Genomic DNA, 15,396 nt, shown 5'->3' on the forward strand with positions numbered 1-15,396 from the left:
ATGTATACACATATATACATACATATACACACCAATAAAAATTAAAAAAATGTAGAATTTAGGTCTAGTTCTTCTTCCCAGCCCCATGCTCCCAGAAATATATTTACGAATACCTTGGCCATATAGTTAGGCTCTTCTCTGACTAGATCTAACTTAAACTAACCCATTTGCTCCAATCTACACTCTGCCACAGGCTGGTTACCTGTGCTCAGGTACTAAGCACCTATCTCACCACGTCTTCCCAGGTGAATCTCCCTTTCTGTATTAAAAAAAAAAATTCTATTTTTTCCTGTAGCCTCTACTCCTGAACGTCAACTCTGAAATTAATTATTTATTACTAAATGCCTTGGCCATAAGCTTTGGCTTGTTTTCTAACTAGCTCATAACTTATTTAACTTATTCAAACGATCCTATGTCTTCCGCATAGTTAGTTACCTCTCCCTTTCAGTCCAGACCTGCTTCTTCCTTAGCATCTTCAGCGTCTCCTTGAATCTCTCCTTTATATCTCTCCTGTTTCCCAGAATCCTCTCTTATCCTGCCAGTGTCCCACCTCCTATTTCCTGCCTCAACTCATTGGCTATAGGCTTTTTTATGGATAGGTGATGCTTAGCAGAGATTCGCTACAAAAACAAAACAAAACCCAAACCAAACTAACCAACCAACCAACCAACCAACCAACCAACCAACCAACCAAACAAACAAACAAAAAAACACACCTGAGTTCCTCTAATCATACCATATCCCATGTGTTCAATACCCAAATTTAGTGAGCTGTTGCCATTTTGGACAATACCATAGAGCCCGCGTCCAGCAGCACGGACGGCACTGTGAATAGTGCAGGTGTAAACATCTTTCGTAGGTCCATCTCAGTTTGGGCTGTAGGCTGACTTGTGACTTCACACTCATCCTTGTGTTTCCTGACCTCTCTGTGCCCTTTTACAACTCTGTGCCGAGGACATTCTGATCCCTTTCTGAATGACCCTCGACGGAAAGCACTTACCTTTTGGTACTAAATACTGAATCTGGGGCTCAGCACATACTGGCAGGTGCTCCATGCCTGAACTTTACCCCCTGCCCCGCCCTTTTTAAATGCTCAGGCTAGCCTTGCACATGTGTTGCTTCTGCCTTTCCTTCTCTGGTTGCTGGGAGTAGAGGCTTGCCCTTTCATCGCAGATGTATCCATCTTTTCGATAGACTCAGACATTTCCTATGGAACTCTTGATTTTTTTTTTTTTTTTTTTTTTTTTTTTTTTGTCTTGTGTTCTTTTTGCCCATTGGGCATGGTTGTATTGGATTTAACACCATAATCTTGGATTTGCAATGTGCTTAATGAAGCCTAACAACATGGTTTGGTGTGTGTGTGTGTGTGTGTGTGTGTGTGTGTGCAATGTATGTGCTTGTTATTTCTTTGGTATGTTTTAAAAACTTGCTTAGTGCCGGGCGGTGGTGGTGCAAGCCTTTAATCCCAGCACTTGGGAGGCAGAGGCAGGTGGATTTCTGAGTTCGAGGCCAGCCTGGTCTATAAAGCGAGTTCCAGGACAGCCAGGGCTACACAGAGAAACCCTGTCTCAAGCACACACACACACACACATACAACCCCCCCACCCCAAACAACAACAATAAACTTGCTTAGTGTTTTGGGAGAAATTTTATCATCTCTAGCTTTAAGTAAGAAGAGCTTCCTTTCTTCCAGGTTGAAGTTTGCTTCTCCTCTCCTCTCCTCTCCTCTCCTCTCCTCTCCTCTCCTCTCCTCTCCTCATCTCTTTCCTGTTCTCTCTCTTTCTTTCCTTCTAATTCACCCAGGTTTGGGTTGAGAGGGCTGTAGTATGGAGACTTCGGACATATGCTGAACTGGCTCACAATATACATAACATTATCTGTAGGGTAAGTAGGTATGGAAGACAAAAAATGGCTTATGGAAAAAAGTGGGGAAATATATTTACATTTTTTTTCTAAAGAAAAAGATTTAGCTGGGTGGTGGTGGCACATGCCTTTAATCTCAGCACTCTGGAAAGCAGAGGCAGGCGGGTTTCTGAGTTTGAGGCCAGCCTGGTCTGGTCTACAGAGTAAGTTCCAGGACAGCTAGGGCTATACAGAGAAACCCTGTCTCGAAAAAAACCAAATCCAAAATAAAATAAAATAAAATAAAATAAAATAAAATAAAATAAAATAAAGAAAAAGAAAGAGATTTATTTAATGTGTATATGTGTATGCCTGAGCGTACGTATGTGTACTGTGTGTGTGTACCTTCTGAGGCGAGAAGTATCAGATCCCCTGAACTGGAGTCCTGACGTGGGTGTTGGGAACTGAACCCCGTTCATCTGGCAGATCAGCAAGTGCTCTTAAGCTCTGAACCAATTCTCCGTTCCCCCTTTGACTGCTAAAATTCGTTTAATTTATGTATGTTTGTGTTAAGTGCACGTGTGTCTGGGTGAGTGCAGAGGCGAGAAGAGGGCAAACTGATCCCCTGAGACTGAAGTCATAGAGGTTGTGAGCTCTACCGCCAACTTCCACATGCTGTAAGAGCAGTAAGTATTTTTAACCCTTCAGTTGTTTTATAAACTCCATATTTGAAAATCTCAAGGCTAAGGCCAAAAGCAATGAACATAAGAAAAGGAAGTATTTTTATTGCTATTTCCGAACACACACACACACACACACACACACACACACCAGGATCTGGTCAAAGTTTGATATACTTTTGTGAAATGATTTGAGTAATTGATTATCAGCTTGCTTTTCTTTTCTTATTATGTTTTATAGCATCTGGTAAGACTTAAGCTCTAAAGGGCTCAGAGAGATCCTGAGACCTTCAGGGATCCTCTTAATTGTCACTAACTGTACAGTCACTCATCTCCCATGGGCGTTCCCCGACCACGCCCATCGCTCAGACCACGCCCACAGATTCTCATTGGTGGAGAAGTTGTTCTGGTCCCACCCCTGGGGTCAGTGATAGGCTAGTGCGGAGTGGGGCGGTGGTGGTTGGCTGCTTGGGGGACGGGTCCTTGGTGGTGCCTGTCAGAGAGGCTGGCGGCAGTGGCGGCTGTCCGGGCTCGGTTGTCAGTCAGAGAGAGGAGGGAAGATGGTTCGCCCGGACTAGTGCTGCTAGAAGGAGAGGGGCAGGTGGCACGACTGCTGGCGGAGCGCAGTCGCCCGGTCGCCGTGGTCGCCGTGGTCGTGAGGGGAGGCCTCGGTGGGTCCCGGAGCAGCTCTGGTGAGTCTGCCGCGAGCCGCACGCCGGCCCCTGGGGCACCGGGAGACCGAGAACTTTCTTTGGTCTGGGAGGAGCGGGCTGAAGCTGTTGCCGGCAGGGGTAGGACTTCGTCCTGGGGCGGCGGCCCGTTGCGGGTAACGGCTCCTGCGCGAGGCGCGGCCCGAGAACCCGAAGTTGGCCGCGGCCGGCGGGCCGGCTACCTGCTGTGGACGAGGCTCTGTTCCCGGCTGGGCGGTGAGCTGGGGGCGCCCCAGGGTCGGCCTAGCGCAGAGCCCACCGTGGCCTATGGCCGCTGCCCACCCGCCCGCGCCGCCCAGAGTCCCGCCCCGCGGCCCACGCGGGCTCCGCAGACCCGGTGCTCTTCAGAGCCGTGCTCGCTCGGGTCTTGAATCCCGTGGGGCTGGGGGTTAGGAGTGCCAGCCCGGGCTGTCCATCACCAGGGGAGCTCCTCTTCTTCCTGCGCCGCGCTGGACCCTGGAGTTCTGCCTCTTCTGCGGCTGCTGTGACCGCCCTCGAGGATCGTCAGGGCTTTCTTTCTTTCTACTAAACGGTTCTTTCTTTCTTTCTTTTCTCTTTTTCTTTTTTATTTCTTTTTGTACGAAAACACCCCAGGTTTGCATGCTTCGGCAAAACTGGGTCCCTGCCCTGCAGCGTGCATGTATTTGCTTTGTATCTTTAGAGTTTAGAGGTTCCTGAAGGATTTAAATTTGGCCCTAGTGGTTTTGCACTGCACTGAATGTCTTCTGGGATAAAACGCTATTGCATGCGGGCAGAAGCTCCACTGCTCAGGTAGGGGGAGTGCTGCTGCTACTACACAGAGACTGCTACTGGTTGCATGCAGGGTAGCACTGGCTTTCTGCAAAGTGGGTGTCCTTTGAGTAACACCGTAGGTTTTGGAGGAGACGTGCCAGCCCAGTGGTTCAAGATATGAGTTGCAGTTTGAGGTTTTCATTTGTTACAACTTTTATGTACATAAAGCCACAAAGATTAGCGTAACCTTGAAACAAAGTGATAGTTCTGGGAGGTGTGCTTTCCTAAGGCTGCTTGGTTGCCAATGGCACCAGCCTCCTCCTCCCTGCCCCCACCCCAGATCATTTGCTGATTTGTGAGCACTTTTCCCCACTAGGTGTGTTCATTTTAAGGAATACCGTGTACTACGGTTTGAAGGGAAGGACAAGAAAGAGAAAAGGCTTCTTTGTCAGGCGTAGTATCAAAATCAAGTATTCAGTAGTAGCAGGGGAGCCCTGTGGGCATTTCGAAAATAGATTCTACATGTAGTTGACTCATTTTTACAGTCATTTGATTTATTAACATTATTTCCAGAAACATTAGAATTCTTATTAATACTCAATAGCAACAGTCTCTGGATATGAATGCCAGGTGGGGACTGGGTTAGGTCAACGAACAGTTCCTGTCGTCTTTCCTCTCATCAGGCTTGGTGGCAAGTGCTTTTACCACTTGACCCATACCAAAGGGCCCTGCTTTCCTTTTTCTAATTTTTTGTTTGTTTTGATTCTTCTATTTTATAAAATCCCTTTTGGTTACATTTTAAAACACTGGTGTATTGCTTCTTGGCCTTTTGGCTACGATCCAAGTGTAAAAGACTGGTGTAATTTTGACAGTAAGTTTAAATATATCTTCTAGTTTGAGCTTATTCAGTATCCTGTTGTCTATTAGTTATTTTGTAATCAAGCCTAAGAAATCTTCATTGGTGACTTTTTTGTTTTGTTTTCTTTTTTGGATTTGGGTTTTTCGAGACAGGGTTTCTCTGTGTAGCCCTGGCTGTCCTGGAGCTCACTCTGTAGACCAGGCTGGTCTTGAACTCAGAAATCCGCCTGCCTCTGCCTCCCAGAGAGCTGGGATTACAGGCGTGAGCCACCACCGCCCCGCCACTGGTGACTTTTAAGAGTATAGCTCCGAAACCAGTCATCAGATTACTTGTGGCAATAAAGTAGAGATGTATGAGTGAGGCTTTTCAAGAAAACAGAAGAAAGGAAGGAAAGGAGGAAATGCTGGCTATGAAGTAGCGCTTCTCTGTCTTAGCCACACATATATAATCTTTTGCAGAGCTTAAAACTTTTTACTCTCAGAAGGAACCTTCCCACCCTCTTTTCAACAAGGGCAGGAAAGGACCTACACAACAGCATTTGTTTAAACAAGAACTTTCTAAAGTATAATTGGCATGTAATAAACCATACATATTTCAATTGTGCCATTTAATGCTTAATATGTTTATATTTATAAACATATTAAAATTATAAAATCATTACCACAATTAAAATAACAAATCTGTACATTATATTTGTTTGTATCCTTTATAATGTTTCCTTCTGATTCCCAGGGAATACTTACTTTCTGTTGGTATAGGATGCTTGCCTATAGAAGGTTACAGTTTCTTTTTTAAACCCACTGTGATCAAGATGGTTCTCTCTCTCTCTCTCTCTCTCTCTCTCTCTCTCTCTCTCTCTCTCTCAAAGATTTATTTATTTTATGTATGTGAGTACACTGTCACTGTTGCTGTCTTCAGACACACCAGAAGAGGGCGTCAGATCTCATTACAGATGGTTGTGAGCCACCATGTGGTTGCTAGGAATTGAACTCAGGACCTCTGAAGAACAGTCAGTGCTCTTAACTGCTGAGCAATCTCTCCAGCCCAGAAGTTTATGTTTTTAAAAATATTATTGATTTCCTAGATATTTTTAATGTGTGAACATGATTGAAAAATTTCTTGAGGGGCTGGAGAACCGGCTCAGTGATTAAGGGCACTTGTTCTTTTGGAGGACGCTGGCTGGCTTGGACCCTAGCACCCACATGGTTGCTGTTCACAACCACTCTTCATTCCAGTTCCAGATCTGACGCTTTCTTCTGACCTTAGAGGCACCAGGCACTCCTGTAGTTCACACACACATATGCAGACAGAACACTCAAATGTAAAAGAAGTCCACCACAGTAGAGCATAGGTTGAAAGAATTTAATGTCTGTGTGTGCCTGTGTGAAGAAAGAGCAGAGTCAAGGTAAAGCAGTGGGAGGGGTGGGGTGGTCATGAGGTGATTATTCACACTTAGTCCTTGGGGAGATGGAGAGAAAGTTGACCAGTAAGAAATACGTTTCTGAAAGCAACGTCTCTAACAAGGAACAAGTTAATAAAGACAGTGTATTTCTTTGTTATAATTGTCAGTTATCAGTAGTACCAAGATTGGTTTCCTAAACTGCCTTTTAAGGGTTCGCAAAAAAGTTAGGAGAGCATCCTCATATTGTGAGAACAGACATCCTTCAGAAGAGCACCTTCTGTGGATCCCAAGGCCATTAGCATCACTAAGGAATGCTTTGTTGCTTTTTTTTGGGGGGGGGGGGTGAGGTGGGGTGGGAATTAACAGTTTGTGCTTTTTAAAATGCAAGTGCTGCCAGGCCTTCCCTCTAGTCCTCCAGAGTTAGGCTGCCGGTCTGAACCGAGGAAGGACATTGAGCAATTGAAAGTCCCATTTAAACTGATTATGGAGTGCTTTGCCCCAGTTAATGCATTTCAACACGTCCTCATGGAAGAGGGGGTGGAAAGATTGCTAGGAGTCAGAGGACAGAGCTAGAATGTCTGCTATAAGACAGTGTCTTCCATATATGACGGAAATCTCATCAGGAAATGGCAACCAGACCAAAAAATAACTGTACCAGTTGACTTGTCAAGTGTGGATGGGGGAATTCTCATGAGGTTTCTTCCATGAAAGAAGAGATACAGGCATTAGTAGGTGTTTGAGAGAGGAAGAATCAATTTTCCCCAGGGATGAGCCCTGTGGTAGGCTAGACAATCCCAAGAGGACAATCCAAGGTGCACAAGAAACCTTTAGGGCTATACTGTCAGATGTTCAAAATTTTCACTTAAGATCTATTTTTAAAATGCTCTTTTGTCCTTTTCTTTTCTCTTTTCTTACTTTCTTTTCTTTCTCTTTTGTGGTAAGATATTAAATCTGATCACATGCCCTCAGAATGTCTGTTGAGATGACCGTGTGTTGCTGTTTTAACCTGTTGATGGGAGGTTGCAGTAGGCATCTCAGTAGACTCTGGTGTGTTCTGTGGGTAAAGCATCTTGATAGTAGCTTGTTTCTGAAGTGTATGAGAATGATCCAGTAGTGTATCATTCCCCTCACCCCAATCATAAACTTTGTGGTTTGTTGTTTTCTGAATACAAAGAGAGAGCCTGTGCAATGAATGACATGAAGGACTTTTTTTTCTCTCTGCTTTTGGCAGGTTTGAAGTAGTTTAGCTGTATAAATGTGTAGGTCTTCCTTGCAGTTTGTGGAGATCTCAAATTGGGCTTAAGTATTTTCCAAGTACTTTAAATTTAATTGTACAACTTTATGAAACTGGGATTATCATTCCTATTTTACAGTTAGAAATTGAGACTCAGGTGTTAAGTTGCAGCTAAAGTTAAGTATAAGGAGTTGAAACCCAATTTTTGTCTAAAATCACAGCTTCTGTTGCCTGTGTGTTGCATGTTCCTATAGGCTAGATGTCAGCATCTGTTGGCTTCTTTAGTCATTTTGTGTTAGTTTTTGAGTCAGAGTCTCTTGCTAAACCTGCTGCTAGACAATTAGAGTCAACTAACAGAGCCCTCGATCCTCCTGTCTCCACCTCCAGCATTGAGATCCCAGGCGTGCTAGTCTTTACCTGTGTGTGCTGGAGACAAACTTAGGTCTGCATCCTTGTGCATGCAGTAGTAAGCACTTGATCTACTGAGCCATCCAGCTGCCCAGTCCTTGTATTTTACATCAGTTCCCTAGCATGTTCCTGACTATACACCTTTTGCTTTTCTTATTACTGGAAAATAAATATAATCACTTATGTGAAATCTTATTGTTTCTCTTCTTTGTATAATTACATTTTTGGTACCCCCATCATAATTATTCCTGGTCTCTTCTAGGTTGATATTGTCTCTTCTGCTACTCTTAATGAATATTGCCTAATACAGTGACAGTAGTAGATGACTCTGAAGTGGGTGAGGTGGGATGGCAAACTTAAGATTGATTTGTATAAAACATATACAATATGTTTAACAGTTTAAAATGTGTGCCCAGATAAAACTAAAGCTTAAGACCCACACTTATTGGGTCCCAATATTAATTTGTACTCCCAATTCCTGTTTGTATGTTGTTAAGAATGTTACTATAAAAGTATTGTACATAAGAGTTCTATGAGTTTGGAAAACAAAGTGCTTTTTCACTGTGGTCCACATGTCTGTTCGAGCTTTGTGTCAGGGTAGCATTCAGTAGTAAATGTTAAGTTTGTTTGGTGTTTTCTTGAATAGTGAATCTTTTGATTACTTGATGAACATTATTAGTTTCTCATTATGATGCAAAGAATTTATCTAGAAATTTGTATTTGACTTAATAAATACTGTGTGTAAGAGTTCTTAAATTTATACTGTGAAAATCATGTTGAGTCTCAGGTATTGGAAGATTTGTATTTACTTTTGTTTATGTCTGTGTAAGGGCCAGGCACTATGATGAATGTCTGTAGTCAATCTCAGCTAGTCTGGATGCTCTGCTGGGAGCTGGTACCTGAGCCTGTCAGGCCAGCCTGGGCAACATACTGAGGCTCTGTCTTAAAACAAGGAGAACAGAATGATGTGATGTGTAGGCTCGGGCATTGAAGAGAAGAATGTAAGCTTTAAAAGTGCTTAAGCTGGGCTAACAGTTATGAGCTTGTTTAACTCCTGCCTTTGACATATAAATTAAGAATTTAGAGTATTGATTCTGATCAGTATCCACATCTGTTATAGAAGCCGCCACTTGGACATCTCTGAACTAGTTGGATATACAACTTATTCTTTTGACCTAAATGTGAAAGTTCACAGTGATTTGTTAGTTGGTGGATGTTGCAGACAGAGTGGTAGGCAGAGTTACAGCATTGTCCTCAAAGCGTACATATAATTACAGGAGGGGAGACCATTCTGGGAAACTATGAAGCATGAGGTTGGCCTTGCTAAGGGAATGGAGAGGAAGGTGACAGTGGTTTAGAAACGGGTGGAGCAAGAAGCAGAAACTAAAACATACACTGGAGTGGTATAGCCGTGTCCTCAGGTAGTAGTATGTCCAATTTTCTGAGGACTAATTTCCAGAGTGGTTTTACCAGCTTTCAATCCCACCAACAGTGGAGGAGTGTTCCTTTCTTCACATCCTCGCCAACATCTGCTGTCACCTGAGCTTTTGATGTTAGCCATTCTGACTGGTGTGAGGTGGAATTACAAGGTTGTTTTGATTTGCATTTCCCTCCTGGGCATATACCCAAAAGATGCTTCAACATATAACAAGGACACATGCTCCACTCTGTTCATAGCAGCCTTATTTATAATAGCCAGAAGCTGGAAAGAACCCAGATGTCCCTCAACAGAGGAATGGATACAGGAAATGTTTTACATTTACACAATGTAATACTACTCAGCTATTAACCATAATGAATTCATGAAATTCTTAGGATGGAAATATCATTCTGAGTGAGATAACTCAGTCACAAAAGAACACACATGGTATGCACTCACTTATAAGTAGACATTAGCCCAAAAGTTTGGAATCTCCAAGATACAATTCACAGAGCACATGAAGCTCAAGAGGAAGAAAGACTTTGGATACTTTGGTCCTTCTTAGAAGTGGGATCAAAATACCCATGGGAGGAGATACAGACGCAAAGTGTGGAGCAGAAGGAAAGGCCATCCAGAGACTGCCCTACCTGGGGATCCATCCCATATACAGTTACCAAACCCAGACACTATTATGGATGCTGACTTAAGTCTGATGGTTGTCTCCTAAAGAGCCTGACAAATACAGAGGTGGATGCTTTCAGTCAACCATTGGACTGAGTACGGGGTCCCCAAAGGAGTAGTTAGGGAAAGGACTGAAGGAGCTGAAGAGGTTTGCAGCCCCATAGGAGGAACAACAATATCAACCAGCCAGACTAACCAGAGAGCACACATGGAGGGACCCATGGTTCCAGCTGCATATGTAGCAGAGGATGGCCTTGTTGGACATCAGTGGGAGGATGCCCCAGTGTAGGGGAATGCCAAGCCTGGGAAGCAGAAGTGGGTGGGTGGTGGGGGAATACCTTCCTAGAAGCAGGGGGAGGAGGGACTGGATGGGGGTTGTCAGAGGGGAAACCAGGAATGGGGATAACATTTATTTACATTGAAATGTAAATAAAGAAAATGTCTAATAAAAATTTTTCAAAAACAAACAAAAACCATGCAAGTCTAACAGACTGCTGGATGTGCCTAGGAAACAGAAAACAGTCCCATAGATGATAAAGACTAGAATACTAGCATCTGTGAGGTCAAGATGGAAGTTCAGCATGAAGAAGGACACTTGGTGCAAAGTTAGCATGAACCTGGAAGAGGAACTGCTGACTTGCTGCCTCTGAGGCCGTGGAGAGTTTATGTTGAAAACCAGAGTGAGCTGGTACAGGGTTGATTAGGGGAGTGACTGATGGCAAGCAGCTGGAGGCAGTAGATGAGGCTGCTGCATCAGAATGCGGTCTGCACAGAGTGACTTAGGATGGGGGCTGCACTGGAACAGGAAGAGTTGGTTTTCTGATGCTGTAAAGTGCTGGACCGCATTCTTGGTTGGCCAAATGGTACGTTTCTTATTAATTACCTTATAGATTCATCTTTTCCTGAGCATCTAAAGTGTGCCATCCAGTTTATTAGTTAATGCTAGGTTGAGAAGATTAAACAAACAAACAAACAAAAGATCAGCCAAGAAAGACTAAGAAAAACAATAGTAAAACTTGTTTTCTCCATGAGACATGTTCTGCAATATTAGGTCACTCCTTAGAATGGTCAGCAGCATCAGGGCAATAAGACTGAGTTGGCTGTAAAACAGGAATTGGAGCAGAAATTGTCTTTTTGTTTTGTTTTGTTTTTCCGAGATAGGGTTTCTCTGTGTAGCCTGACTGTCCTGGAACTCACTCTGTAGACCAGGCTGGCCTTGAACTCAGAAATCTGCCTGCCTCTACCTCCCAAGTGCTGGGATTAAAGGCGTGCGCCACCAGCGCCCGGCTGAGTAGAAATTTTTAATGTCTTCATATTATAGACTTTCCAAGAATTAATTATAATGTAATCTGATTTATTGAATTGGAATTCCACTAACCACAAATTAATTATTGGTTAAAAAAACAAGCAGGCTTCATTTTTTTAATCATTTCTTTTAGAAACAACACATAGCTGAAAAGATATGCTTAAAATACTTTGGAGATAACAGGCCTTATAGAACTTTCAAGTGCTTTGGGTAGAGCCAAGATAAAAACTTTTGATGTACCTTTAGCTTCCTATTCAGCCATAAAGCAACATTTTGTTATCTTAGTATAGAACTTTATATTATTGGAAACTATTTTTTAAGTTATTTTATACTTGTCTACTAAACCAAATTGACTATTCTGTCAGTCAATGCAGTCATGGAGCTTTGATTACTATAACTATTAAGACAAGCATCTGTATTAATGAGACCCACTACCAAGTTTCTGCTTGGAAAGATCTGTTGTCTCCTATCTTCTGCTGAGGTGGTAGAGACTGAATCTAGGGCGAGGGAGGGCCTTTCACATGCTTGGCAGGTGCTGTACCCCTAAGCCACACTGGCAGCCTAGATCTGTTGTGTTTTAAAATTATGTCTCATTGGTAGGCATTCATGCCATTAACAGTGTTTCCTTGCATTTTCTCATTGTATTGCCTCATTGCTCAACATTTGTGATTGAACATCTGGGCTCCACTGGCCGACTTCTCTAATGGTTAAATCCCATTCCAAGTCACTAAAGGGCAGTGACTCACTGCAAAGCTTCAACTCTGAGTTAATTGGAATTTGGATCACTTGACATTTCCCTCTTGCTTTTGCCCCTAGCAGTGAAAACTGCCACTTGAAAAGTAAAAAGCCGGGCAGTGGTGGCCATGCCTGTAATCCCAGCACTTAGGAGGCAGAGGCAGGCGAATTTCTGAGTTAGAGGCCAGCCTGGTCTACAGAGTGAGTTCCAGGACAGCTAGGACTACACAGAGAAACCCTGTCTCGACAAAACCAAATCCAAAAAAACCAAAAAAACAAAAACTAAAAACCAAAAACAAAACAAAAACAAAAACAAAAAAAACAACAAAAACAAAAACAAAACAAAACAAAACAAAAAAGAAATGTAAAAGGCTTTAGGAAGTTAAAACAACTGTGCTTAGAAGACGGTATTTTTGTATGTTGTTATGTTTTGGTAAGAGAAAGGATGGGGAGTGATAGCAAAATGATTGGAACATACTTGTTATGTGTTTTCTATTCTATTCTTAAGCCTATATAATGAGTGTTTACTTTTATTGTTTTGTTTCATTGTTTACACCCTGATTCATCTTGATTTATTTCAAAAGGGATTAAGGAATACTGTTTTAGGTTTACAGTCTCCACTAATAGACTGTGAATCCCCTAAGTCAGCTACTATGCCATATCCTTTTTTGTGGCAGGTAGGTCCTAGTGGACATTTAATAAATATGAATAAGTGGATGGTATTTAAGCATTAATACAAGAAAAGAAGAGCCAGGCTGATTATTGGATCCTGGTTGATTGTGGCGTCAGTGCTTTTATGGGCTGACTCGTGGCTCCTTCTGAAATACATGTGGAAGTCTCAACAACTAGCTCCTTCAGTAAAACTGGTGATAGAATCTTTACAGAGGTAATTAACATGAAAATTAGGCCGTTAAGGTGGGCACTAATCCAGTATGACTAGAGTCCTTGTAAGAACTAGAACTTTGGACTTGGTAGTTAAAGAGCAACTTGATATGAAGATGGCAGCTACCTCCCTCCCCATGCCAGAGGGAAAAGCTGGAGGCAGATTCTTGTTTCCTGGCTCTCAGTAGGACCCACCTTGATCTCAAACTCTGGCCTGGAGCACCTTGAGCATGTAAATTTCTGTGCTTAATTCACACAGTCTGTCCTACTTGTTACTATAGCTCTAAGAAATAATGTAGATGGCTTATATGCTTGTTCACAGTGACATCTTAAATCCTGTTATTTGTTATTTGCTTATTTCCAAGACCCCCTGCCCCATAAACATTTTATGTTTCCTCTAGGGAAGGTAAGGCAGAGGACCGGGTGGCTATTTGGTGGCTTTTTGCCTCCTCTGCCAGCTCTCCAGTATAGTGCTACAGTGGCAAGTGGCTAAATTTTGTTTGAGTTTGTTTTGGCTTGACCAAGAGAAGGTGTTTATGGGTTTTTAAGTTTGGAAGGGCACAGGAGCAGCAACCAATAGACCTGGTTGGGGTTTTAAGGTAGAAAATGAAAGATCCTGTGAAGTGCTTTCTAGTATGTTAATTTGCGCTAATTGTATTACAGCTGCAGCGCTGTATTGTATTATCTGTTTATTCTGCCCTCAGCACAGCCGGCAGAGGCAGCACAGAGTGTCTGTCTTTGGCTCATGCCCATTTCTTTGATGATTGCCGTACCCTCTGCATGCTAAGTTGCCACGGCCATGTATCCACTTTTTGTTACATGCTTTAGCTATATGCTATGTAAAGCTGCGTAAATTTTTTCTTTACTATTTCTTTTTAAAAATTAAGTCTTATTCAAATAGTGCTCTGTTTAGTCAGATTTTACAGATTTCTTGCTGAAAACCTGGTTTTGACTATGTACTAAGGAATTATTTCATCATGTGGAAGCAGTTTACTAGATTTCTGAAGCTAAATGTGATTTACTACAGAATGGAATACAAGTCTTGGTCCTGAAGGGAGCACACTTGTATTTGTCATTCAACAAAGAAAAAGGGTGAGAAAATAAGACTTCTTACTTGATTTTGGCATATAACTTTGGTCATAACCTGTGCATCTTTGGCGCATCCTTACTGTGGTTATGTAAGTGCTAGTGATGCATTTTATTGTTTATTTTTTTGATGCTAAGAATCGAACCTGTAGCCACATGCTTATTAAGCTCATAGAAACAACATGATACCAATGAGCTATACCCTAACTAATGGTGCAATTTCTGTAGGCCTTTTCCTTTTGAGGAAAATACTGAAAAGGCTTTTCCCAAATCATATGCAGATAAGTGGCAGGTCTGAGTCTTAACTGAAGACCGTCCCTCCAGTATTCTACCATGTTCTTTCTATGGCCTTCTTGTTCTTAACTTGTCTAGATCTCCCCACCCCCTATTTTGTCTCCCTCCTTCCTCCCTCCTCCCTCTCCTCCTAATGAAAACAAAATAATCATGTCATTTTAGTGCACCTGTAATCCTGGCTCTTGGGATGCTGAGGCAGGAAAAGTGTTTCAGTTCTAGCTTGGGTTCTGTAGAAGCACTGCTGAAGGAGAAATAAATAAAACCAAGCTGGGCATACTGCTTATGCCTGAGATCTCAGCACTCAGGGGGCAGAGGCAAGAGGTTTGATGTGAGGTTAAGGACAATCTGAATTTTATAGAGAATTGGAGACTACTTGGATTACAAAGCAATCAGAAGTGTTTATGAGGATCCAACTGTTTTCTTTCAAGCCAAAACATTAAAGAAGTTTGCAAAAATATGAAACAATGCCACTCAGTAGTATTTTTGTTTTATATTGACATGGAATAGGCATAACATTTTATCTTTAAATGAAGACTTAAAATCTTAAAATATGCTTTTAAAATTATAGATATCATAAATTAATATGAAAGTGAGTATAACCCATCTCGAGTTTTCAATAAGCTTTTTAAAGAAGGCATTGGTGAAGGCCAACATTTTTTGTATTTTAAATAAGGTCCTCTTGCCACGTGCTGGGATTACAGGTGTATATTAGCATACCAGACCACACACACACACATACACACACACACACACACACACACACGAAGATATTGGTGCTAAGCACTTGTAATTAGCCCACCACAAAATGGCCTCACGTACGCTCCTCCCTTTCTCAGCCACCTGCGTTGTATGCTTCTTGAGGACAGAGAGTAGACCTTACGGTCTTTTTGCCAATAGTGCAAAGTAATAGAAAAGCCTTGCATTACACTTAGTAAGCAATCAAGGACTTATTGAATTATTAATGTTGCAATTAATATAGTAATATATTAATATTGTATATAGTATGGATATATAGTAATATTGACTTTTTGCATCTATAAACATATTGCATGCATCAACCCTTAACACGATCCCTGGCTATCTGATTTTGCCTATTCATAGCCCCTCTCTTTGTTCCTACACTGG

At 42.2% G+C, this 15,396-nt stretch overlaps 1 protein-coding gene across 2 annotated transcripts in view; it reads left to right on the forward strand.

Moving 5' to 3' along the window:
- Positions 1 to 3,000: 3,000 nt before the first annotated feature.
- The window catches only part of Hycc1 (hyccin PI4KA lipid kinase complex subunit 1), a 70,246-nt gene continuing 57,850 nt past the window's right edge, over positions 3,001 to 15,396 (forward strand). The window contains exon 1 of one of the 2 annotated variants that reach the window (XM_052173048.1): positions 3,001 to 3,214. The gene's annotated coding sequence lies outside the window, so the exon portion shown is untranslated. The remainder of the gene's footprint in view (positions 3,215 to 15,396) is intronic. The other variant, XM_052173047.1, reaches the window with a different exon arrangement.

The sequence above is a fragment of the Apodemus sylvaticus genome, chromosome 2 (genome assembly GCF_947179515.1).
Source record: "Apodemus sylvaticus chromosome 2, mApoSyl1.1, whole genome shotgun sequence".
NCBI classification, from domain to species: Eukaryota; Metazoa; Chordata; class Mammalia; order Rodentia; family Muridae; genus Apodemus; species Apodemus sylvaticus.